Below are 27,125 nucleotides of genomic sequence, written 5' to 3'. Positions count from 1 at the left end.
TCTCGTTTACCAGGCATCTGTTCTAGTCTTTCGTGAAACAAGTTTTGAAATGATGATTGTTTTTTTTTATATTTCGATACTCTTGCACGCTTCAATTCCTCATCCCGCATATCTTGTAGCGAAACAGAAATTTTATCTAATCTAATAGTAGGAGCTTGTTTATCGGACAGTTCCTCAAAGTACTTGATTCGGTCCTTAACTAATACTCGTGCTGATAATTGTATAAGAGATGGCATTCTGCTTGGCTGTTTGGCCGGTTGCTTTATTGATTGTTCCATTTTTTCGGCGGCCAACTGTGTAAGCGATTTTGGATTAAAGACTGGTCCTGCCCTTTCGGCGCTTGCAGTCTGAACCGGTTCTGCCTTATTGGCGCTCGCGGTTTGATTACCCATTAGTATATTTATTAATTCGTCCTTAGACATTTTCGATAGATCTTCCCTATTCATACTATAAGGGCAGATAATTTTATTTGCGACAATTTTCTTACTCATACTCATTACTATATAGTAGTGCTTTGTCTTTAAGTACCTTTCGTTTTGTCCAATTAATTAGCAAAAATAACCAGTCCAAACCGGTCTCAAAAATGCTGACATCAGCAAAAATCCCAAAATCCCAGGGGGATGTGAATTTCGACTCTGACAGCCATCGTAGTAACTTTATTTTTGTAAAAAAGCAGGATTTTTACATAAAAAACGCAGTATTTTTACAACCGTTCAATTTGTAAAACAGCAGGATTTTTACATAAAAAAGCAGCTTTTTTACAAAAATTTATTTCTGTAAAAAAGCAGTTTTTTTCACAACCGACCAATTTGTAAAAAAGCTGTTTTCTTACAACTTTATTTTCATAAAAAAGCAGGATTTTTACATAAACAAGCAGCTTTTTTACAAAAATATATTTTTGTAAAAAAGCAGTATTTTTACAACCGTTCAATTTGTAAAAAAAGAACAGCTTTTTTATGTAAAAATGGCGCTTTTTTACAAGGACCGTTTTTTAATGCAACATGCCTCAAAATATCCCCATCGATTACCATTCAGGTATCTCATAAAGTATCGTACACAATGATGTGGCTGAAACTAGCGTATACTAAAAGATAGATACATTCTGAACACCGAGGGAAGCGTGAATAATCGGCGAACTATCTTCGAATTGTTCCTTGATGCTGCTTTTAACGGAACAGTCACAGTTTTCCAAACGATCAGACAGGAATTCCGTCCACCTTTTAGGTCTCAGACACTGAAGCAAGTGCTTCTCAGTTTCCACGAAGAACTCAAAGAGCTATCATCTTTGTTTTGGAAGTAGCAAACCAATCAGAGCGCAAGTATAAATGCACCATGAAATGCACCAATAAGCGGTCATTTTAGTTCGCTGTGTGCCAGGGTCTTCTCTACCGCCGCCATATTGGAAAGCGAGAAGACCGTGAGGACGAGGTTTGCTTGCAACCCTTCTTGGGAAGTTAAGCCTTGTGGCCTGGCCTCCAGACAGAACGCGGCAACAGGTTGGGCGCGATGCTCCCACAATGTAGGTATTCCCCCAAACCCTTGGCCATCAGTTTACATGTGTTAGCAGTAGCGGGAACCAAACAGGGTCCTAAAAGGGTTTAGGGCTCCGGGGCTCCGGACTCAAAATAGGGGGGCTCCGGGGCTCTGAACCAAAATAAACAGGGCTCCAGGGCTCCCCAGAAAATGGTCAGGGGCTCCAAGCACCGCTATGCTTTATTGCTTTAATCCAAAAGCAAAATCCTAGTATTGTGAAATTACAGCAATTTCTATTTTTTTAAATGCTGTTTTCATGTTTTTCTCCACTCTACTCGTGTTTCACAGTTATTTAGAGTTATTGATCAATCATGATCAATGGATACGTTTAATATTTGACACAGTGAATGACGTCTCAGGGTTCAAAGGTTAAACCGCAGCAAGACCACGATTTCTTTCGTACCACGATGTGACAGATCCAAAAGTTTGAAAAGTATTTCTTCGTCGTGGCATTTTCATTGGTAGTTTCTCGTAAAAAAAATCATGTCGATTGCAGAGGAAGAAAGAGAAGGTGAAGGATCCAATGAGCCTGCTTGGATCCGCTATGTGGATTTTTCCAATGTCTAGGTAGGACAAAAGCTTAAAAACCTCAATCAAGCAGTATAAAAAGTGTGGATTGCACGGCACGTCTAGAATAGCATCAGTGAGACAATGAAAAGAATGAATGCTAGTTAGCCCCAGTCTAGTTTACGCTATCTGTGTGCAAGAATTTGTCCGAATTTTAATTCTTGGGTCTATGGGCTCCGCAGCAAACGTTTTGAGGGCTCCAGGTTCCACAGTAAATTAATATTAGCGCTCCAAGCAACGAAGCGATGGGGCTCCGGTTTCCGCGAAAAAAAATTTAGGGCTCCCAGGCTCCGGCCACAACCCCCCCCCCCCCCCCCCCCCCTTCCCGTTTGGGACACTGACTAAAAGATTTATTTCGTTTGACTCAAAAAAACCACGAAGACAAATAGTAACAGGATCTGGCTACAAGGTAAAGAAAAAAAAAAAACAACGGCAAATGTCGCAAACGCAAACTCAATCCTTAAGGAAAAAGCTCAAAAGTTAATTGGAAATTCTCCAATGTTTAATTAGTGATTAGTGATAAGTAAAAATCATTCCCGAAAACGACGTGGAAACCACCGCGATGACAATATGCTTATTAACTATTATGTAAAAAGATTCTTTTCGTTTGTCAATTTGTTGTTATGTACCAAACAACAGATGTCGATTACACCCGATGTCTGTTAGAATTGCTTGCAACTAGTCAATTTCGATTATCTTATTTCCTCCGGACGATGTTAGTTAAACATTATTTAAAAAAAAATTATCTCCTCATTTCTGATTTTGAAAATTTCTCAACTTTGACTTTCCGTTTGCCGTTTCCACTAAAAGTGATGCTTAAACTTCCCTAATATGTAACAAAGAATACATGTTGATAGTGGCCTTAAAGTAGCTATAGATGGCCAAGTTGTGAGTGTCTTTTTGATAAACTTGAATATTTGATTGCTAATCAGGAACCAAGAAGAGAGTGACCTTCGAAGACTGATTGGTAAGACTTGAATTTCTTTACAATATCGACCATTCGCCCATTTGTTTTAAGCCAAGTTAATTAAGCTCTGTAAACTACAATCATGGACAAAAGTCTTGGGACACTTTTGCGTTTCTGGGGCGTTTTCCACTTCACACAGGTCCAACCCCTCCCCTCACCCCACAACTTTGTATAGGGTTGGGGGAGGGAGACGTGCAAGAAAATTTCGAAAATGATGCACTGTTTTAGGAGGGAAGCGAGAAATGACAGAAAATTGTGCATATTGCAATACTGTCCCAAGTACTTTTGTCCAGGATTGTCTGAATCCTGGTTTTGGGGGAAAAAAGTCTGTTTTCTTCATTTTTGTTCTACCCTTTTTAGGTATTTTGAAGACAAGTAAGTGATGACATGAAATAATAATGACTTTTGAAACTATTTTCTTAACATAGCAAGTTTTTACAAGCCAATTGCCTGATTAGCCATTTCGGGCCCACTCCCCTAAACTGGAGCCGAGAACAGCGGAAGTTGGTCAGGCACGATATTTTGAGCATCGCGAACAGTACTCGGTAGCAAAAACACAGTGTATTATCAATATTCGCTACAAATTCATTAAGTATATATTTCAACCAAAAAGTAATTGCATTTGAAATAATATGTGTCAAAAAGGCCATCCCGTAAAGTGAATACAACAGTACTCACTTCATTTAGTAAGGAAAAATTATGTTCTTCTTTCTCTCCATTTCAAAGTGAGTACTGAGACTAAAGAGCTAAAAATTGCGTTTTCGCTGTAAATAAAAGCATCAAAGGATGTATTTACAGATAAATTTTCTCTTACCATCCCTAGAATGTTAAGATTCTATAGAAAAAGCACACAATATTAAGGTTTTAGAGTGAGTACTGTTGGTGCATACTGTCCAGCTATGCAAATCAGCTCAAAGTAAAGTCACTTGCTTGTTTACTTAGTTCGTGACAAATGTCACGCAACGTAATTTTTGTTAGCAAATAAACACATAGAAATATTAGCAACACTTTCAAACAAAAAATTATCCGGTACAGTATGATGCCCAGTACCCGGACACCTCAGTTGAACATTGCAATAACTTTCCTTTGTTGGTCGCAAGAGCCTGAAATTTAGCCCAGAGAAAATCTATTTAGTTCTTAATATGACGAAAGACAGTGTAACTTTTTTGCCTTTGTTTTCATGGCGAAATTAATATTTTTGCAGAGCTCCTATGTTGCCCAGTACCCGGACAGCTGGCCCAGTATCCGGACACAATAATAACAAAGGAATTGTACATAAATTTCGACAGGCAAGCGACTTAGAAGCTTCTCTTGCACTTGCGAAGTAGTCTGGCAATCGATGCCAAAAATATAACCTAGCATCGTGAAATAAAACATAACAATGTACTGGGGTATGGTGTGGAACGCGAGCGGATGTTAAATGCCATAATTCTTACTTCCTTGTCTAAGAACTTTTTCACTGAATTAAGAAAGACATCCGTGGACATGCCGAAGCCGCGGTTTAATAGCTCAATTAGCCAATCTGCAAACGACTTTTTTTCTTCATTTTTTATTTTAAAAAAAATAGCTTGGGGAAGGGACCTCAATGCGACGGTCAAAGGTCACTCTGCTATTTAGTCTGACCTGCAGTTTTGATTTCTTCATGCTCAGTCCCTACAGACCCTACAATAAGCCTGCTTTTCTAGCACTAATTCCTCCTTTTTTCACATCTCTCAATCCCAGACCGTTGCAACCCCATTATAGCAGTCACAACTGGGGAAAGTATGAGAATTCCAGGTTCAACTCCGACGCGTTCGGTTATATATAGAAAATGCAGTCACGCGAAACAAGCAGCGCACACGAAATCAAGTCGCCTCCGAATGAGTGAAGAAAATTTCCGAACGGAGTTGAGTACAATTACATTTTACGACTATATCATATATCCTACGCTTTAATTATATTTATAGATATGAAATAAATCTTACCCGGATAATGTACGCAGCTAATTCATCGATTCTGTACAGCAAAGAAAAAACTGTCCGGATACAGGGCACCCGACATCAATACTTAGTGATTGTTTCTGGGCTCCGTTATTCCAAACAAATCAAATTTCAAATAAACTTTCTGAGAACCTGACTTCTTTAAGTATCTTTAATTTAGATATAAAACCGTTTCTTTGAAAATATCATATATTACATAACCCTTTTCTGAGCAGCACTAATTTTACTGCGCAGTGAACAGCGTAAATATTAGCCATGAAATGTTTACTCCCCTGAACAGAACAGCGTCTTCTACGACTGTTTCGCCTTCATTCGAAATACTTTGTTTGCCGTTAACTGAAAAGGGCGCCTCAAAATTGAGTTTTTGTTTTAAGTGTCCGGATACTGGTACCGTCCCGATACTGGGCAACATACTGTACAATTCTCTAGAAGTCAGCGAAAAACTGTTTTGCCACGAACAAGGCGTATTATGAAACAACCGCTTTTTTTCTTACATCACAATTACATTTATAGCTCCTGCCGTATTTTTTTGTTGTACAAATAACAGGGACGGCTATTCACATCGCTTAATATTTTTTCACGTGACGGCCGTTCTATCTTTTGGAAAACGTTGTTATTTTCTCTAGCAAGCCTACTGGATTTTTTGACATTCGTGCCCATATTGAGTACTGGCAACTGTAATGTTGACATCTCTGAGCAAATAAGTTATTACCAGGTAAATGATCTCGTGCTTTCTCGTATATCCACGACTCTAGCTCTTCGGCCCGCCGAAATTCTTACTGTGTACACCATAATGTTAGTAACTCGTTGCTTCCCTTAACCCTTTCGGACGTGAGTCTTGTTTAAAGTTATGTTATCCTTTAGAATAAAGCATGCGCTATGGGATTCCACAATTTCTGGTGTATATCATTCGGTTTTAGCGAATTCTTAAAAAACGTTCAGAAACCTCTGAAAAGCTGGGAAAAGGTTCGATCAATTACGATCTTTCATGAGAATCCTGAATAAACACTCTTACAGGCTTGAAAAACCCTCAAAACTGCCTTTTTTCTTCCCACCTCGTTTTTAGACAATCATGGACAAAAGTCTTGGGACACTTTTGCGTTTCTGGGGCGTTTTCCAATTCACACAGGTCCGACCCTTCCCCTCACCCCACAAACAATGTCGGACGCGTGTATCTCCTTTGTGGACCTTGTTTTGAACAAGCACCCAGAAGCGGCTATTGTTTGCGGTGGCGATGTAAATCGTCTGGACATGCAAGAATTTAAGGCTTTGTCTGGCTGGGATTTCATGGTTGATTTCCCCACGCGGGGTAACGCGTGCTTGGATAACTGTCTGACCAACCGAGCGGATCTGTTCGGTCAAGCATATTCCATACATATGCTTATTAAGACAGACAATGAGGCCTTTGTTTTACCGGCGGGACCTAAAACTTAAACCTGTGCACCGCAAAGTTCTTGTGCGGGACTGTAGGGAACATCGGAAACAGTCATTTTACATGGCACTGGCTACACTGGACTGGAGTGACGTCTTCAACGCGGTAGACATAAACAAGGCGGTCGACGTGCTTGAGGAAAAGATTCTTGCAGTGATGGATAAGTGCCTGCCGCAAAAATCCGTACGCATTTCATCGCGTGACCCAGTTTGGATGTCCCCATTAGCCAAGTGTATGCTGAGGACTAAGTCCCGTATAAAATGAAACAACAAGGAACGCCTGTCTTTATTTAACAAGCGCATTTCTGAGGTGATAACCGAGAACAAAAGAAAACCGGCTGTCATTGGTAGTGGTGATTGGTGGAAAGGCGTGGACGCCCTATCGCAGCGTCGCAGGTCATCTTCGATAAATTTGGACAACTCTCTCGTTCGTCTGAACGATTACTTCGCCAACCTGTGCTATGATGACAGCTACGTCAGACCTATTAATATGGATATCCCGGACAGTGTAAAGCTCCCGGAAATATCTGAGCGGTGTGTGTGGAACACTTTAGTTCATGTAAAGAAAACGGCAACAGGACCAGATAACCTCCCGTTTTTGATCTGGAAAGATTGTGCTGAGCTAGTCACACCTGTCGTTACTCACGTTTGGAATTTGGAAGAGGGCAAATGTTAATCCTCTCCCCAAAGTGGACATGCCTTTTGAGGACTCAGATTACCGTGGTATCAATGTTACTCCCGTTATTGCGCGTTATTGAGAAGGTTGTGTATCGTACGCAAGCACAGTCAGTCATTGAGACTATCTGAGCCACTCCCAATTTGCATATAGACAAGCGGGTAATTGCTCAAATGCTTTGCTCGCTATCCAGCACCAGACATACAAGTTTTTAGACAGTAGTGACCGTAGCGCAGTGCGAATTTTTACTATGGACTTCAGTGAGGCCTTCGATTTTGTGAACCATACTATTTTGTCTGCCGAACTGAAACAGCTACCCCTAACTCCGTACATTATCAATTGGTATCAGAGTTTCCTCTATGCAAGACAACAACGTGTTGTTAGCTATATTTTTTTAGGACAGTGGAAATCTGTCAATAGAGGAACCACACAAGGTAGTGTAAGCGGACCGTATCTTTTTAATATATTTTTGAATGACTTGGAGATTTTCTGTAATGGTTGCCCTGTTCTTTTTAAATATGCCGATGATTCCACTATTCTTTCGGCTATCACTAGCTAGGAACCGCGACCCGTCTGCCAACCTAGTAGAACAAGTCCTTAACCTGGTGTAAAGACAAAAAAATGGTCTGCAACCCTTGTAAATGTAAAGAGCTGGTTGTTAGAAAGAAAAATCACAATATACTATACTCTCCATTTAACATTATTCCTCAATGTAATAGCTTCGTTTTACTAGGAGTAGCTCTACAGAGTGACGGGAAATTTAATGAGCATGTAAGAACCAAGCTTGTCAAAGCAAACAAGTGTTTACACGTCCTAAGAACACTAAGAAAGGAACACTACTCTCAGGCAGAGATAGATCAACTTTTTATATCTATTGTTTTACCAAATGTTAGCTATGCGCTTTCAGTCTATGGGGCATCGGAGTCTGATCTTACGGTTACACAAAATTTTTCTAGACCGATGCCATAGACGCCGTTTCATTTCATTTCCAGTTTTTGTCAAGAACCTTTTAAATAAACAAGACTGAAATATTTTAAATAAATTAATATCAACGCATTGCCACCCCGTGAAAGACATCATTCCTGTCCAAGCGCGAAAATTGATACAGAGCGTTTTATGAACACCTTTGTAAATAGGTTGGTTTTATATATATAGCGGAATTTTTGAAAACATACCTCAAAATGGGCCAGAATATTCGCACAGAAACCTGACGATAGCCAGGTTTCTGGTCACGGCGGTGAGAAAAAACATAGGGGGCTTGCTGTCCTGGTTGGTCTCATTGTCAAGCTCAGTCCCTGAGCTAACTCGCCATGAGCTGGAAAGGGGCCTCCATGTCAATCCCTAGGGGGGGGGGGGGGGGGGAGGGCGCTGCAAAAGCGTGGTACCTTCCGTTAGTCCTGCTCTGGGAGAGACAGTGCACTGGTCATGTCTGCCTTTAGTTTGTCATGTCAAATTCTAGTAACGTTTGAGGCCCATTGGCCAATGAAAGCATTCCCCTCAAGCACGTGCTAGGCTGGGGGGGTGGGGGAAGTCAGGGGGGAGCATCCTCCGTCATTTAGGGCCTTTAAGCAGCTAGAGTGTATGGACAAGTCCAGAGTGTCTTTTTGATGGACTTGAATGTTTCTTTTGCTAATCAGGAACCAAGAAGAGAGTCACCTTGAGAGAACCATGGGTTAGAGCTGAGTTTCTTGGCAATATTTACTTTAGTTGAGTCAGTTTAAGGTGTGCGGGCTCCAGGAGTCCGATGGTACGGTTTTCATAAATCCGGCTAGATGATGTCGTTGAATGCTGTCGAGAGGGGTGAAATGGGGCGAAACTGGATCCGGAGGGGGCAGATTTGGCCCGAGGTGACCTCCTTCTTGGAAAAGACAGCATTTCTCGTCAACATCTAGCCGTATTGTTGAAAACATACCTCAAAACGGGCCAGAATATTCGCACAGAACCCTGGCGATAGCCAGGTTTCTGGTCACTGCGGTGAGAAAAAACAAAGGGGGCTTGCTGTCCTGGTTGGCCTCATTGTCATGCTCAGTCCCTGAGCTAACTCGCCATGAGTTGGAAAGGGGCCTCTATGTCAATCCCTAGCGGGGGGAGGGTGCTGCAAAAGCGTGGTACCTTCCGTTAATGTTTGCTCTCAGAGAGTCAATGCACTGGTCATGTCTGCCTTTAGTTTGTCATGTCAAATTCTTGTAACGTTTGAGGCCCATTGACCAATGAAAGCATTCCCCTCAAGCACGTGCTAGGCTGGGGGGGTGGGGGAAGTCAGGGGAGCATCCTCTGTCATTTAGGGCCATTAAGCAGCTAGAGTGCATGGACAAGTCCAGAGTGTCTTTTTGATGGACTTAAATGTTTCTTTTGCTAATCAGGAACCAAGAAGAGAGTCACCTTAAGAGAACCACGGGTAAGAGCTGAGTTTCTTGGCGATACACACCTTAAACTGACTCAACTAAAGTAAATGGGCTCCAGGAGTCCGATGGTACGGTTTTCATAAATCCGGCTAGATAGATAGATAGTTTTATCATAGTTTTTTATCTTCCTTATTATTGTAACATAAGATATGTAGTGTTATCTTTTGATGAAATAAAGACTCGTTATTATTGTTATTATTATTATTATTTATTATCTAGAATTTTTTCCGAGTTTCAACTTTGTATAGTGTGGGGGGAGGGAGAAGTTTAAGAAAATTTCGACAATGGTGCACTGTTTTAAGAGGGAACCGAGAAATGACAGAAACGTATGCATATTGCAGTACTGTCCTAAGGACTTTTGTCCGCGATTGTAGAATCCCAGCTGGTGCGGTTTTTACAAATTCAGCTAGATATAGTTTAACCTCATTCATTCACTCAGTAGTAATTGATTAAAGGGAAGACGGTGTTTACTGTAACTTTGCCATTTGTTACATATTTAACAGTAATCAAAACTACCTTAGTCTCTCTTATAGCTGTTTTTGTCTCAAGAGGAGTGTTGCATGACAAGAGAAAAAAGCTGTGAGGGAGACTAAAACTATCTCTGATTGTTAAAAATGCCCTCATATTTTTTGGCTGGAGATATCCGCAGGAAATTCCTTGAATTTCAGTTGATGGGGATTATCAAAGAACTTCTTTGGGGTTTAAAGTTTTAGATTCCTTGATTTTTGGAAAGAAGGAAAATTTGGCGAGTATTTCTTGGGTGGCTTGATTGACGTAGGTTTTACTGTGGATATTGAAAACAATCTGCACATTTGTAGTATTTCCAACATATCCTAAAGGGTGCTTCTTCACTTAAAGTACAACCAATTTGCCTTCTGGAAATTTTAAGTGCTTTGAAATTCAGCGTCAGATTTTCTTGCGGTTAATTTTTCATCCAGTGATGTTTTTTGGTTTTCTTGGAAACCCTATTGATTTTGTTGGGTTTTCTTTTTGCCCCCATTTGATAATTCCTGTTACTTGAAATGTTTAGTACCCTCTGGGGAGATATCTTCACATTTATATTGACGCATTGTTATGGTGCGCACCATTTCGCTCTTTAGGGGACCATGGATGATTTTGTCTGCATACTATTTTTTTTTTATTGTTAGCCTTTGCTACTTAAATGATTTTGTCTTGACACACAAAGGCATTGTATTGCACACACATGTATTGCACAATTTTTTCCCCTCACGTTCTTTTTTTCAAATTACCCTTAATCTCTCAAAAGTCAAATATACTCCTCCTTACTTGAAAGGGGATTCCCCTGATTGCCACCTACCACGCATTTGTACTGTGAATAAGATTGCAACTCTTTCAAAATGGCTATTGAGGGCACTTCCAAAACAACTCCTGTCAAAAGCCAACAACCAAAGCCCTGCCCGTGAATTAAGATATGCCTCGTAACTATATTTCAATGAAGCGGCAATTTACTTCAAGATAACAGGCTTTAAGTTTTTAATACACAATCAAAGAGTAATGATTAATGGCAATAAACTTTATCTCCTGAACATGCCAATTTTAAACCTAAAAAAAAATAAAATTAACAAAAGAAATCTAGGTCCTATTCGCACATTAAATTCTATTTAGACATAAACCTTCAAAAATACTTCTGAATGTAACATTATTAATCATGAACTACTGAAACATCAAATTTAAGTTAATAATCAAAATTAACTTAAATACCAAAACTCTTCAATTTATTGTCACACAGCATCACGTTTTCTCTATCATCCTCAAGTAACCAACTGAGTACATACTATACATATACTTTGATAATAAATGTGCTCACACTGTCCTGAACACATGGATTATTTCTTAATCTTCACCAGAGAAACAGCAAACCTCAAGTTATCTCAATAAATGTTTTCCATATTCAATGGTATTGAACAATGATGGTTAAATTTAAACTTCTTAGAAAAAGGCCAGCATTATGTAACGGAAGGAACATAATGGTTTTTATGTTGGGACCAATGATAAGCTTATCAGTAGATAACAGCTAAGGAGCGGCATTGCGGAAAGCAGTTCTCTGGGTGGCCTCTGCGGTCTATTACACGGTCTTTTATTTGTCACGTGGAGAGACATCAGCTATGTAAAGGCTGCGACAAGTAAGTTCTTCCCCTTTTTCTGCGAACAAGCTCAGCGAGCACATCTCAGCGAAAGTGAAAGTCTATCGCAACTCATTTTTGTTCCCAGTTTATCACGCAAGTTTCATCATTTTGTCCTGTTTTTTCTTTTCGTCTTATTGTTGTTGGGTACATGGCACCACCTCAAATTTTAATCTTGGGACACTCCTTTATTCGTCGCCTTGCTGGGTTTTTAGGGTCCATACGTTTTCATGGTGTAGGTGGCCGCACAATTGCGAAGGTTCGGAAGTTTGATTTAGGCATAATTCGCCGTCTAAGTCCTGACATTATAGTCTTGGAGTTGGGTTCTAACGACTTAACCAATTCTGCTTTTCAATATGCTAATAAAACCCAAGTGGAAGCTTTGTTACTCAAAATCAACTCCCGTAAATCCTGTGGTTATGACGGAATACCACCGCGACTGGTAAAAGAGTCTGCCAACGCGATTGCTGGTCCTATAGCTGCAATAATGAATCACTCGATTAGGACAGGACAGTATCCGTCGCGCTTGAAATTAGGCCAAGTTACTCCTTTATTTAAAAAGGACGATGAACTAAACAAAAGCAATTATCGACCAGTGACCGTATTACCTGCGCTAAATAAAGTTTTTGAGAGGCTACTTTCAGCTCAAATGGGCGACTTTTACCAGAACATATTGTCTGAATACATATCTGCCTACAGGAGGCACCATAGCTGTGAGACATCTTTACTTAGGCTGACTGAGGACTGGAGGCGCAGTCTAGACAATAAAGAGATCGTGGCGGTTATATCAATGGATTTGTCAAAGGCTTTCGACACCATACCTCATGCTTTGCTATTAGCAAAACTGAAAGCGTATGGCTTGCACGAATTAAGCTGCGCCCTTATCAGTGACTACTTGACGGATAGAAGGCAGCGAGTGAAAATTGGTGATACTTATTCGGATTGGATGAGTGTGAAGCGGGGCGTGCCTCAAGGCAGCGTCCTGAGGCCCATGTTTTTCAACATGTTCCTCAACGACCTCATCTTTCACATTAAGTCTGTAAAATTAAACACTTATGCCGATAACTGCCAACTGCACTCATCCGATGTAGACCCAGTGGCCTTGGAACGGCGGATCAATCATGATGTACAAATAGCAAATAAACAGTTCGAAGACAATGGGATGCAAGCAAACCCTGCTAAACATCAAGGGATGGTTCTTGGCAAAACCGATTACCCTTTCTCCTTTTTAACCACAAGATGCCTGGATCTTTTTGGAATATCTCTAGACAATGAACTTAATTTCAAGGATCACATATCCTCTGTATGCAAAAAAATAAATAATCAGTTCTGTGTCTTCAAAAGATCTGGCAAACTTATCTCATCTGAAATTATGCTTCGCCTTTATAAAGCGTTTATCTTACCCCATTTTCACTACTGTTCAATGATATGGCACTTTTGTAATTCAGAAGATTCTGTCAAACTGGACACCTTAATAGACGTATTTTAAGATTTGTTTTAAAGGACTGGGACTCGAACTATGATGCTCTTCTAGACAAGGCTGGTGTGTGTAGTTTAGCCAACAGGAGGATACAAAATATGATGATTTGTATATTCAAATGTCTCCATTTTGGTAAATATCCATGCTATTTAAAACAACTGATCAAGTTAAGATCTACTGCTTACTCCCTACGGGGTACTAATATTTTTTCACTTCCTAAGCCGTCTACAACCACATATGGTCTAAATTCCTTTAGCTATTCATCTGTTAAGTACTGGAATTCTCTACCTGATCACTTTAGAAAGACTGTATATTATAGTGAATTTAAGCGCAAATTGTTAGTGCACGGTTTTAGTTAATACTACATTAATTAATATTATATTATATATGTTGTAACTTGTAAAATTAGTTAGGATCGGAGATACTAGCTTTGTAAGCTACACTAAAATCCGAGGATAAATAAAGTTTATGTATGTATGTATGTATGTATGTATGTAACCAAACTACCGGCACAAACCGTCGGTTCGGAGCTTGAAACTTTAGTGCGATATCTGCACGACGAGTTTAATGTGAAAAGCATTGCAGTATGCCAAGTTATTCGGCGGCACTCCCCTCAGTGTACTGCGTACAATTTAAAAGTTACCAAACTTCATTTGTATCTTAAAGCTGTTCTCGAACCAATACCTTACTGCTTGTACTGGAAACACAGGGGTTTCTGGAACTCCCTGGAAAACATTTACTTGCCGGATGGAGTTCACTTAAATGATTTAGGCAACTTAAAGTTGTTTCGAAGTATCCGGGGTGCAGTCATTAAGGCCGCAGGCATAGTGGGCTGATCATTGCACGATTTTATGAATACCTAAGTGCATACTTATGTCGTTGTAATATATAGTGACGAGTGAGGCATTTTTCTCTTATAGTCTGACTAGTGCCAATTTTACTTATGAGTTATCGGTGCCCGACACATGGCGTAATTAGTGTACTTATTTTTTTGCGGCTATCACGATAGTGTGCCCAGTGCACTCAGCCCATTATAGGACGTTTGTCCTCAATATGTCCATGCACCATATCCTCTATATTTTGTTTGTCGCTTGAGACAGGCCTGTCAGAATAATGCCTCAAGTCACATGTTCATTTTGTGATATAGTGATACCCGACACATAATTTTGCGCCCGGTGAACCTTGGTGCGCCTATCTCTATTGTTTTGTGTCCATGTATCATATATCCACATTTTTCCTCTAATGCATCCGATCCGTTGCGTACACCAAAATTTGGCCGGCTGACTGCAACCCGTTTTTCCTCTCTTTACTATGCTTTGTTTAATTACTTATGTTAGTGGTCTTAGTCATGCGTCACTGGTCATTAATGTTGTGCGGTTTATTTAAGTCATGCCTCCTAAGAGAAAGTCAGCTAGACAGGCGGGTAGGTCAGCTCCCAAGATCACAAAACGAGCGACCCCATCCTCTAGTGCCTCGAGTGATCTGGCCGAGGTTTCAGCAGCGCAACAAACAGCTGAACCTGTGAACGTCGTGGACTTAACGAGCGTGGTCACATTAGCAGTGACAGAGGCCCTGAAAGCAGTTGGAGTTGGGCAAACGACCCCATTATCCAGTCCCCCCACGGTTAACCCAAGTCCTGGGCCTGTAGATGCCCCAGCCACAGTGGAGACCGCCACAGATGCCGAGATAGCCAGCATTTCATCCCTGTCGGCGGGTATGTCAATCTCAAATTCCAATGGCAAACCTAGTGAAGTGAACTTCACGAGCGTAGCAATGGATTTGGAGGCACGGGTGTCGGCTAAGCTCAAGGCAAAGATCTGGGCCGATGAATACATTGATTTTGGGGCGCTACTATCGTCTTTTGCCGACGATGATAAATTTATTCTCTCTTTTAACAATGACGGAAAATCGCCAAGTCTTTGCCTCGAGCCATCCAAACCAAAGCCTAAGTTTGGGGCAATGGCAGACGGCTATTAACACCTTTGTGGCTGTTTATACAGTTAAATACCCGCTAAAGGTTGCGGCTTTGCTTAAATATTGTGAAGTTGTCAGAGATATTGCTAATAAGTCGGGAAACTGGCGTTATTACGACCAGCAATTCCGCTATTTGCGTCAAACAAATCCAGAGAAATTTTCCTGGGACAGAGTAATGTGGGAACTTTGGCCATTCACGTAACATCAAAATCTCCACCATATAATACACGGAATAAAAAACCCCAAACCCGGCCATTTCTGTCCTTTCCAAAAGGTGTGTGCTGGAAATTTCACTTCGGCGAATTCTGTGCCGGCTGTCGATTCAAGCACACGTGTTTTAAGTGCGGTGCCACGCATCCCGCAACTCAGTGTCATGCCAAGCCCAGTGTCCAGCATGCATCCTCAAGTGGAGAGGACAGAAAAGGATCCGCCCCACTTAAATTGCGGTCCAACTCCAGTAAAGGCGCACAGGCTGGAACTGCTCCTTAGAGGGTATGATCCGGCCATAGCGACTTATCTCGTGAATGGCTTTCGTTTTGGTTTTTCTATTCGATATTTTGGGGATAAATTCAACTTGCGATCCAAAAATCTAAAGAGTGCTTTTGAAAACCCACGGGAAGTTACTGATAAGCTTAATAAGGAGGTATTGTCAGGACGAATAGTTGGTCCTTTTGACATGCCTCCCTTTGAGAATTTTAGAATTTCCCCTCTTGGCCTGGTTCCTAAAAAAGCTCCTGGGGAATTCCGTCTCATACATCACTTGTCTTTTCCGGAAGGTTGTTCTGTAAATGACGGCATTCCTCGGGAGCTATCTTCTGTACATTACGCTACTATAGATGACGCGATTAAGAAAATCAGCTCATTAGGGGCTGGGTGTTTCCTTGCAAAAACTGACATTAAGTCGGCTTTCCTCATAATACCTCTCCACCCTCGAGATTTTGACTTGCTCGGTTTAGAATGGGAAGGTAAATTCTATTTTGATCGTTGCCTTCCAATGGGTTGTTCGTCTTCGTGCAACATATTTGAGACATTTAGCACGGCGCTCGAATGGATTCCCACAGCCAAATTACAAGCTTCCGCTGTCATGCATATCTTAGACGATTTTCTGTTTTTAGCACCTTCGCGAGACAAGTGTCATTGGGATTTAGATAACTTTATCAAATTGTGCAACGAGGTCGGAGTCCCTATCGCAGATGAGAAAACCGTCGGTCCCGCGACCTGTTTACAATTTGCTGGGATCACTCTTGACACAATTAACATGCACGCCCGTTTGCCGGAGGATAAGCTCGCACGTTGCCGGGGGTTGTTAACGGAATTCTATAACAAACGCAGTGTAACCCTTAAGGAACTGCAGTCGCTTATAAGGCTATTGAATTTTGCGTGCTCGGTTGTCCTTCCCGGTAGTGCTTTTCTCCGCAGAATGATTGATCTGACTAAAGGTGTGCGTAAGCCCTATCATCACATTCGTCTCACGAGACAGTGTAAGGAGGATATTTTGTTATGGCTCAATTTTCTAAATTCGTTTAACGGGAAATCTTTTTTCTTATCTGCGAAGTGGCTCACATCTAGTACCATTAAACTTTATACAGACTCGGCGGGCTCTCTAGGCTACGCCGCAGTCCTAAGCAAACGTTGGTTTTACGGACATTGGCCGGATAGTTGGAAATCTCTAAATATAACCATACTAGAGCTTTTTCCTATTGTTTTGGCAACCGAGATTTGGGGCGACATCATGCGCAATCATTGCATTGTTTTCTTTTCGGACAATCACGCTGTGGTCGATATCATCAATAAACAGACCTCCCGTGAACCAAAAATCATGGTCTTAGTTCGCAGACTCATGCTAAATTGTCTTAAATATAACATTCTTTTCAAATCTAAACACATACCAGGCATTTTAAACCGAGAATGTGATTTACTGTCTCGCTTACAGGTAGACAAATTCAAGCTTCTTGCGCCACACGCGGACGTTCAACCCATCCCGGTTCCGAGCAGCCTACTACCAAGTACTACCGCAGAATTGGAAGCTAACTTAAAACGCTTAATGCACTCTGCTATATCACCGGGGTCACGCAAAACGTACGAGCAAGCATGGAATCATTTCTTAGATTTTTCCACCCGATACTGCGGCACAGCTTCCCCACAGCTTCCACTGAGTGTCAGTGATATAGTACTTTTTGTGGCCCATTTGTCGGCCAAGAAATTGGCACCTTCTACAATTTCGACTTACATTTCCGCATTGACCTATGTCCATAAAATTGGATCTTTCTCTGATCCCACCAAAGCATTTGTTGTACACAAGATTATGACTGCTCAAAGCAGGCTCTGCTCGAAACCGGACATACGGTTGCCTATCACTCGCTCTATCTTACATAAATTGGTGCAGGCTTTAAATCACACCATCACGCCCGCCTATCAGATTTTATTATTCCAAACAATGTTTCTTGGCTTTTTATGGATTTTTTCGAGTGGGTGAACTAACGACCAAGACCCCTGAGCGGCGACATTCCGTTCTCCAGTTTCAGTCACTGTCTTTTCTAAAATCACGCAATGAAGTACAGGCCGCCAAACTTGTCATCACGGATTATAAACATAACACAACCGGGCGTCCTTTTTCCATAATTATTCACCGAGAGTCGACCGTACACTGCTGTCCTGTTGAGTTTTTATTACGCTGGTGCCGGATGAGAGGATCCAATTCTGGTCCACTTTTTTGCCTAGCTGACGGCTCAGCCGTCAAAACGGAGGTCTTTACGCGGCAGCTCAAAGGAGCCCTTGCTTTGTCTGATTTGGACTGTTCCAGTTACAAATCGCACTCTTTTCGCATTGGTGCAGCTAGTCTGGCAGCAGAAAACGGCATGTCTGACGCGCAGATTCGGGGTCTTGGTCGTTGGAAATCCAATGCATTCAAGTTGTACATACGATCGCCAACTGCGTGGGCCAATTAATTAGGTTCGTTTCCGGTTATTGCAGTCACGGGCTGGTAACCCGTTTATAACGACAAAATAATCAGTTCTCGACAGGCATGGGCTGGAGAACTGCCTGGTGTTCACAGAGAAATTATATTTAAGGTCCGTATCATTCAAAGTTATCGCTCTTGGCGGGCATGGGCTGGAGAGACGATTTTATTTTTATTCTTATTATGCAGACCGGAAACACGTCAGAGATTGGCCTGGTGTTTCTGATGTATGGACTAGCGTTATTTTTACTTCGTAATTTTTGTTCTGTCTTAGGCCTTTCTCGTCGGTTATGTTTTTACGTTTTCTTCAATGCCTGTAGGAGTAATCGGCTCTCGGCAGGCATGGGCTGGAGAGCCGATTACCATTATTCTTATATCAGACCGGCAACACATCGGAGGTTGCCCTGGTGTTTTCTAATGTCTGACTCGCCATTTGTTTTTGTGCTTGGTGTGCGTGCTCGGCCTTAATGGGGTTTGCCACAGAGTGTGGCTGTTGGCGTAATTTGCCCCCACCTAATTTTTCCTGAGTTGAAATGTCATAGTGATTTATAATTTCGTTATAACAGTGTGCTATTGTAATCACAACTTGTTAGTGATTTTGGTTAATTAAACGCCACTTAAGTGGCCATTAAAATCCAGCACGATCTCTGTATTTAATGACAGTAAGCGAAGGCCGTCGCATGCACACAAAATCCCTACGACGTATTATTAACCTGTTGAAAGGGCGTCCCAATATAAAAATTTTTGTGGATTTTTCCCTAAACTGTAAATAATTCCATATCTGATATGGTTCTGAATTCTTTTTTCTCTTGAACATTTTTAGGGTTCTTTATCTTTACTCGCTCATTATTATAAAATTATTATTGTACATTTGTAAGTACATCTGTAAGTGACAAGAAGAAGCGGAGCAACCTCATTATCATTGTTCTCCATATAATACTATTGTATCTCCCTACTTGGCCATTTCCTTCCGAATTGTAATATTTAGTTGTCTTACTTGCAGCTACTCCTTTTGTTGTTAGAAACTCGCCTAACTCGTTGCTCATTAAGGAGGCGCTGTGATGACAATGGGCATAGGCTGCCATTGCCACAACCGACAAAAGTGAAGTAAGGCGTTTGATAACAGTTGCTTTTGAACCATCATAACTTGGAAAGATAAATGGAATAATTGAGTACTGATCAACCACCACCAGCAAAGGACTTGTTTCCATTATTTGTTAGTACACACCCTTTGAAATCAACATTAATCCTCTCAAATTGCTTAGTGGCCTTGAAGAGGGAAAGCATGGCTATTATACTCAGTGGCTTTACATTCACGACCGAAACAGGACATTAGCTTGTCATTGTGTTTATCTTCTCAATAGAAATAAGGTAAGTTCTTCGTTTCCACAAAAAGGCTTTGTCTGGTCACCGATTCATGGCAGAGGGATTTTTTTTTTTTTTTTTTTTTTTTTTTTTAAGGCCGATCTTTTCAGCCTGATTATTTATTTTTCTAAGATTCACAATTGTAATCTAAACTAGGGGTTACAATAACAAGAGTGAAAGTTTTTTATGCGTTTAAGTCAAATCCGCTTGTAAATATAGTTGAAGTCAGCTCCAGGTAATCGTTCAAAGTCAATCCGGTTTCGAGTAATTCCAAGTATTCAGCGTGTTCCAAAAGTTAAATCTTGTGCAAACGGTTTACTTCAAGTGTTCAGCTAGTTTCCAGAGGTTAAGTCGGTTGAAACTGGTTTCCGTAGGTTAGCTGCTAATTCGTGGGTAGAGTTGCACTGAATTCAAAGGTTCCACATGTGGTTAAGCTGGTTTTCAAAGTTTAAACTGGTTTCCATAAAGTTTAAGCTGGTTGCCGTGAGGTTTAAGCTGGTTGCTAAGCTGGTTGCTAGGGTGATCTTTGTTCCGGATCCAAAAGTCCATTCCAAGATGGCGGCGTAATGCCTATCGCAGTTCGCGTGGGTTTACAGTGTTCCAAAGGAATATTTTCCGCGATTTTACCTCCAATCGTCAAGGTTACAATATAATTCCGCGATTTGTCCTATACAATCGTCAAGGTAGTTTATGTAAAAGGCGAGACTAATAGCTAGTTCGAAAAACGAAGATCGAGCAGAAAACTAATCGAGACTCTGTATCCCTCAGAGAACTACGAGAAGAAAACTAAACGAAATCCCGTCCCCAAGCTAAGCTACCGAAGAAAAACAAACAAAAAACTAGACCTAATTCAAAAACAAGGGAGAAAAAACACCAAAAAACCCCCCGAAAAGAAAAATAATTTGGCCTAGGATCGGTTCTCGGCGGTAGCTGTCGATACCCCGAAGGATATCACGGACAGGCCTACACTTGATCTTAGCCAAAAGGCCGAGAAGCGATCATGGCAGAGGGATTGCTGGAGCTTGTAAAGTGACTCTTTGGTTCCACTTGCACACATCACTCTAGACAGTATGTGAGATTCGAGGTTATCTCTTGCATCGTGGTACAATGTATATGATTTCAAAACTATAGAAAACTATAATTTTTCATTGTTTATCTTTCATCTCTGATGGTTGTCTAACATGTAGAATGCTTATTTCTGAGTAATTTTTAGAATAAAGTGCCTTCCAGTTAACAATGTCCTTTTAACACACTCTCTTATGACCTGTGCTTCTTTCTCTATTTACACGTCCTTAAAGGGACTGGTTCACGATAATGCGCATGCGCGCCGTTTGTCTCTTCAGAATAAATTTGTTGGGTCAACACTAAATTCGAAATCGCCATTACCGGTACAATCATTGAAAATCCTTCGTTTTATTCGGACATCCGTCGCTTTGGCTGGTCTAGTTTTACTTCGGTAGTGGTGATTAACGTGTGGTTGTGTCGTTTGACTGGTTACGTTTTAAGAAGACGCAAAAAATAATATTTTGATCATGGAGGTTCAGAAGAACATCGTGGCCGTACGGCAACAGGACGTTCTCAAGAGTCTCTGGAGATAGAGAAGCTTAGCCTATCGATCTGGTATGGTTCTAGGAGTAGTGTGTGGGATACAAAAAGAATACACGACACTTGGAAAGTGGTTAAAGGCATGAGTTCGTTCAACTTTGATTTGATTTTTGACTCCGACCTGTAGTTATACCGCAACAGGCCGCGCGATCTTCACCGATCTGGTACACTTGAAATGTTCCTTGTATCTTTGCTTTACGATCGTATATGTTTAAGAATGGATGTTTTTAAATAAATTATTGCCTGAATATTCTGTTTATAATCTAGTTTCTTTATCTGTGCTACTCGATAACATTTGTTTGGCGGAACACTGACCCGATGCAACGCGAATGAATTTGTTCATTTGCTGATAAGCAATTGAAATTTATGCTCAATTAAGGATAATCTTTATACTCATACGTTGTGTGTTTTTGTCACCGGTCAGGCGCTATTTGTAGGTATTTCTGGGTTTATATAAGGCGAACTGAGAGGACAGCAATAAGATGTTTGTTTACAAATTTTGTTTGCCGATCGGTGACTGTTTTGTTAGCGTGGGTACGACCTCGTAAAAATACACGTTGGTAAATGTTTGTTTCAAAGCAGGACAGGGCTGTAAATCTTATTCTTATCGGCTGCAACATATATCTGAGGAGTAGCAAAGAATAAACTTGAATTATGGGGATAAATAAAATCAAACCAAATGCCCGGAAATACTCTCGCGTCGCGAACAATGAATTTGAATTTTGTAAATTTACTTGCGTGCATCTAACTCGCTTCCGATTGGTTGAAAAACAATCAGCTACTGTCAGAACTCACACATGCGCATTATCGTGAACCAGTCCCTTTAAGCTCACTACCTTTGTTTGGTTCCTCTTCCATTCTTGTTCGGCATTGCTGTTAGCGCTACTTCTGATGTATAAGTCTGAAGTTCAAATCCAATACTTTTTGAACTGTAGTAACTGGTGCATTTTCAATCTTCCTGTTAACTCAGAGTAAACTTGTCATGGGTCTTCCTTATAAATAGTTTAATGTTCGTTGGTGCAAAATATTCTGTAATCCTAGCTCTCAAATTCGAAAACTTTGGGAAGATCATCCAATGCATTATTTCCTGGTTTTTGTTATTGTTTAAAGTTGTTTCTTCCTCAACGTCTCTAAAACAAAATAATAATAATAAAAAGTAAGATACCCTGTTGCAGGCATTCAAATAACAGGACGCAGGATAAAAAAAATTGAAAACACATTAAAATAGCAAGGGGTCCTCCCCGTGTTCCCCCCCCCCCCCTCTTTTCCGCCACAAACAGCTCAACTCACTTCCCACTATCTGAACCCTATTTTCTACTACAGTCAACCAGACTCACTTATTTTCTATTCTTTTCAACCTCTTGTAAGCGACCACTTATAAAATAAACACTTTCTTTTATAACTATTTTCACTGTTGGCACTGAACTACGTAGAATATACGAAGAACTGTAGCAACAACATGGAACTACACATGGCATATTTTAGAAATTGTATGCAATAAAGTAACTTCAATAAAATAGATGTTCTCGGGCCTCCTCTTGGAAGAGCCCCCCTGTGGTTGAATTCTTGTAAGCGACCACTAACTCTTTGCCTTGAGCATGATCGCTTACGGAAGGTTCGACTCAACACTTGGCGCAGTGGTGAGAGCACTCGCCTCCCACCAATGTGGCCCGGGTTCAAATCCCGGCGTCGACGCCATATGTGGGTTGAGTTTGTTGTTGGTTCTCTCCCTTGCTCCGAGAGGTTTTTCTCCGCGTACTCGGGTTTTCCCCTCCCCTCAAAAACCAACATTTCCAAATTCCAGTTCGACAAGGAATCAGGTAGACCAAGAACCACTACGTGGATGTGCTACGTGCAAATCGTTATTTATTTATTTATTTTTATTTGTTTATTTGAATACTTTGAACACGCTAAAAACAGAAATATGCATTTTAATCATATTACTCAATGACTTTATACTGTAACACTAATGTAACTTATCTTGAATGACAGGAAGAAAACTCCATTACAAACAATTCCACTAATTGTGGGATAGTCTAATGGAACATATTTTATATAACTAATATAACTGGGCTAATGAAATTGGCACTTGTTTATAGGATTTTTCACAATGTTAAACAATCAAGTCAATTATCTAATATTAGTATTTTAAACACTTCTCTGAAAATGATTAGTGAGTATTTTTTCTTGATACATGCATGTGCAAAAACAATGTTATTACTTACCCTTCATCTAATGAGTGTACATTTATCCTCACTTTAACAGCCTCATGATCAGAATAGTAACATGAAATTACTGAGTGTTCAACCATTGGCAACGCAATTGATTTCACATACACATGGTTTAATAAACTTCCAGAAGAAATAAATGTACGACTCTGAACAACTTGTGCATAGTTGAGAGAATTTGGCAATAACTGTAGTCCTTTCATGTCATCATTACTGAAGTAGTTTATGTTAAAATCACCAAGAAGTATGTCAATATGATCACTAAGAAGAAGATATCGAATGCCCTCTACAAAATCTGACATATTACTCATCTGCTTTCTATATAGCAGGAAAATTGTTCGTTTAAGGGTGGTTGTCAGAGAAAACCGGGCAAAATGTTAAAGATGTCAACGGAAGGGGGTCAACAGAATAAGTTCATACTAACATCATAGATAGGTTAGGTGGAGTAATGGACAAATATAATAAACATAGGTTCTTCACTGCTCTTGTATTAGAGATACGAGCATCACTTTATTCGACCCCCTCGGACGCCATTTTTATAAGCAAATTTTCACCATTTTCTGACACTCACAGAACCCTCAAAATTTAACTAGCAAAGTTTATTTTTTGCATGCGATACAATACATCACAGAACTACTTTCTGAAACCATAAGAATTGTTAAGCATCTACGGACAACACTAAAATTTTCTTATTTTATCTGACCTAAACTCAGTGTCTGCAAACGAGCAAAAAATCGGGCATTTTTGAATTGATCTACAGCGCACAACTAAAACGACAGAACAACTCTGACAGCCAAATTGCAGTCTACGATCCTCCATGTAACCAAAACACTAATAATCATTTTGGGCCATTGAAACAGGAAGAAATTAGAAAACTCACATTAGTTATAGTTTCCAAGCTTTTCCTTGCAAACAGGCCGATCCCTTCGTGTTTGGTTTAAGTCCTCTTCGTGAATTTTCTTTCATATTTCGCTGTAAAGTATGTTCAGCAGCTGGAGGAAATATCAAAAAGCTCGAAATACTGCTTAGGTTGCATTTTGAAAGGGTGAAAAGTGCTGAACGATAGGATGAAACTAGAAAATAACAAAGCGACGCAATCTTGAAAATTCAGCACTCAGGAGGGACTGGCACTAGTAGCTGCGTTCGATATCTAAACATGCGGACAAAAATTGCAAATTTTCCGCGAGCACATAGAAAACCAAACCTAATATAGAAATGTAACCAGAAAGCCTCGGATTCATGCTAGAATTTTTCTTTATCGAACGTGGGCTATTACGAACTATTAGGAGCCATTTTCTGAGATAATCGAGAATCGCAAGACACTCGTCAAAAAATTGAATTTTTTATCATTTTGCCAAAACACCTCCTTTAGTGACCTAATTTAAGGAAAATAGTTTTGGGTTTAAACGATACATTTTAAAGGAGAAATTAGAAAAAGTTTGAAAAATCGATTTTAAGCCTATTTTTCGCACATAACACCGCAGCATAAAATGGCAACTTCGAGAGAACAGTGAACGCGTAAGAAACATTCCCTGACATTGAAACTTCAGCGAACTATAACTTCATTCCTACTCTTTAAATTCCTAAAAGAAAATTTGAAAAACAACGTTTTGTATTTTCATAATCGACAAGTCTAAAGAGGTCATATTTGCGACGTTGGACATGCTAGAAAATGAAGGCTAACTTTGACTATTATAAAAGGCATCTGGTATATGCCGCTTGATCATAACATCAATATAAAATGGTAGCTTGGCTATTGTACTAAATTACTGGAAAGTTTTAGCTCTGGAAATCAAATACCATCCTGACACCAAAGCAAGAGGTGAGAGCTATTGAATAAGGAAAATTAATATGCAAATTAGACGGCTTGCGGACGGTTGCCAAATCAAAGCAAAAGTTTTACATGAAAAGATTACTCACCATCGCTTGTAACACGTTTTTACAGCGAGGAAGATTATTTCCAACTTCAGTTGCGTCGTTTTGAATGACAAAATCCATACTTTTAAGCAAAACGACAAACGTACGTTTGTTCAGCAACTTCGTCCGAGCAATCCGGTTGTCGTGGATCGAGATGAAGTCACAACACGTCACTGCGGTCCTTTAGAAGCAAGAGTTACTAGAGTTTACTTCTGTCGGGAGACAAAAAGGAATGGAAATTCACCTCAAACTAGTGACTTCGATTTTGAAAACCTTTCATCACTTCAATCGTTCGTAAGCAGATAATAACATCGCACAAGATTGCATGACCTTTGGCGTGTGACCGGAAATCTGTCACACGCTTAAGTCACGTTAGCATACTGTAACAAGTTCACGTTTGCTTTCGACAAGGAATAGACTCATCGAAATAGGAATAGAAAACAGGCTTGCTTTATTTGATATTTTTAATTTCTTTTAAGCATCAGTCAATTCCAGCTGCTAGCAGCCCCCCCCCCCCCCCTTCCCCGGGCTGACCCCCGGGCTTTAGCATTTTTTTTTGCCTAGGATGGCAAATTCCCGGGGGTGGGGACTCTTGAGCTGTCAAATCCCCCGGGAAGGGGACGAAAAAAGAGGGCAAATGCCCCGGCCTCCGTCAACACTGCAACATTTTTCATTGATCGCACAGTCGAGTAGTGCCATTTTAAGCATTTTAGTGTGCGATTTCTTGTTTCAACTAACGCCTTCCGTTGTAATAGTGTTATTCTTATTAAGACTTCACGCCGTGACGACACCAGTTTATGGTTTTAGTATTGTTATAAAATTATCGACATTGAAATTAATAGTGCACTGTAAATTAACTGCTATGAATAGTTTTAAAATATGAAAGGATGTTCTTTAAATAATATCAAGAGAAACTTGATTCAATAACCGAAAAAACGTTGATTCACGTCGATAGCTCCTGAGTTGCGTTATGTAATTCTGGCGTGATAAGCAATGAAGAAATGCATCCGTAAAATCGAGATCATACCTACACAAACTTCTCCAATTCTTTCCTGTCCTTGACAAATCAGCCAATCTGCTTGTAATTCCAGTAAAATCCTCTGCGTAGTTATCTTCTGGTAGGAAACCGTGTGCGTATCAAAAGTTCGGGTTGGCCCCAGGTTTGGCAAATGTCCGGCCCCCGGGCAGCACAAAATTTGCAAATGCCCCACCCCCAGGACTGACAAGGCGGGAAAATGCCCCGCAGTAGCCCGGGGGGGGGGGGGGGTTGGGCTGGGCGAAGCTGGAATTGGCTGATGCATCATAGCCTGCAGAACTTGTTACCCGTGCATAGCACGTGTCTCGCGTTTCACGTCCGCCTCGCAGTGCTGGCGTGAAAAGCGCAAAAAAAAAAACAAACAAACAAACAAAACATTGGCTCCTGTTCTCTAGTATACTTTTTTTGACAGGCTGTGAAACAAGTGTATTCTTTTTTTTTTCGGAAGTGCAACATCATTTTCCCATAAATTTCAAACGTGATCAATCTGTTTGGAGCCCGTTGATGGAGAAAAGCTGTCCCGGAAAGAGGGTCACCCTCCCAGCCGAGCCAACTTTAGGGAGTGTTTATGAGGAAAAATTGACCACTTTTCCCGAGTCAACAGTTCGCGCATGTTGTCTTTGTCTAGGTTTGAACGAGCTGACCCAGCTAGCTGGGCCAGCCAGAGTGGAGAAATGTTAGCCCGGCTAGAATCGTGAGCCTGCCATAACGGCTCACTGGCGGATCGCCTTGAACCCCGCCCGCTACTGATAGAAAGGCATCGGTCAGCTCATACTGTCACGAAATTTTCGTAGCTGTTGTCAGCAATTTCAATACGGTTTTTCACATTTCTTTTTGACAACAAATACTCTCAACGCAA

This window comes from Porites lutea, chromosome 1, assembly GCF_958299795.1.
Source record: "Porites lutea chromosome 1, jaPorLute2.1, whole genome shotgun sequence".
NCBI classification, from domain to species: domain Eukaryota; kingdom Metazoa; phylum Cnidaria; class Anthozoa; order Scleractinia; family Poritidae; genus Porites; species Porites lutea.
Note: the sequence above shows the minus strand (reverse complement) of the source record.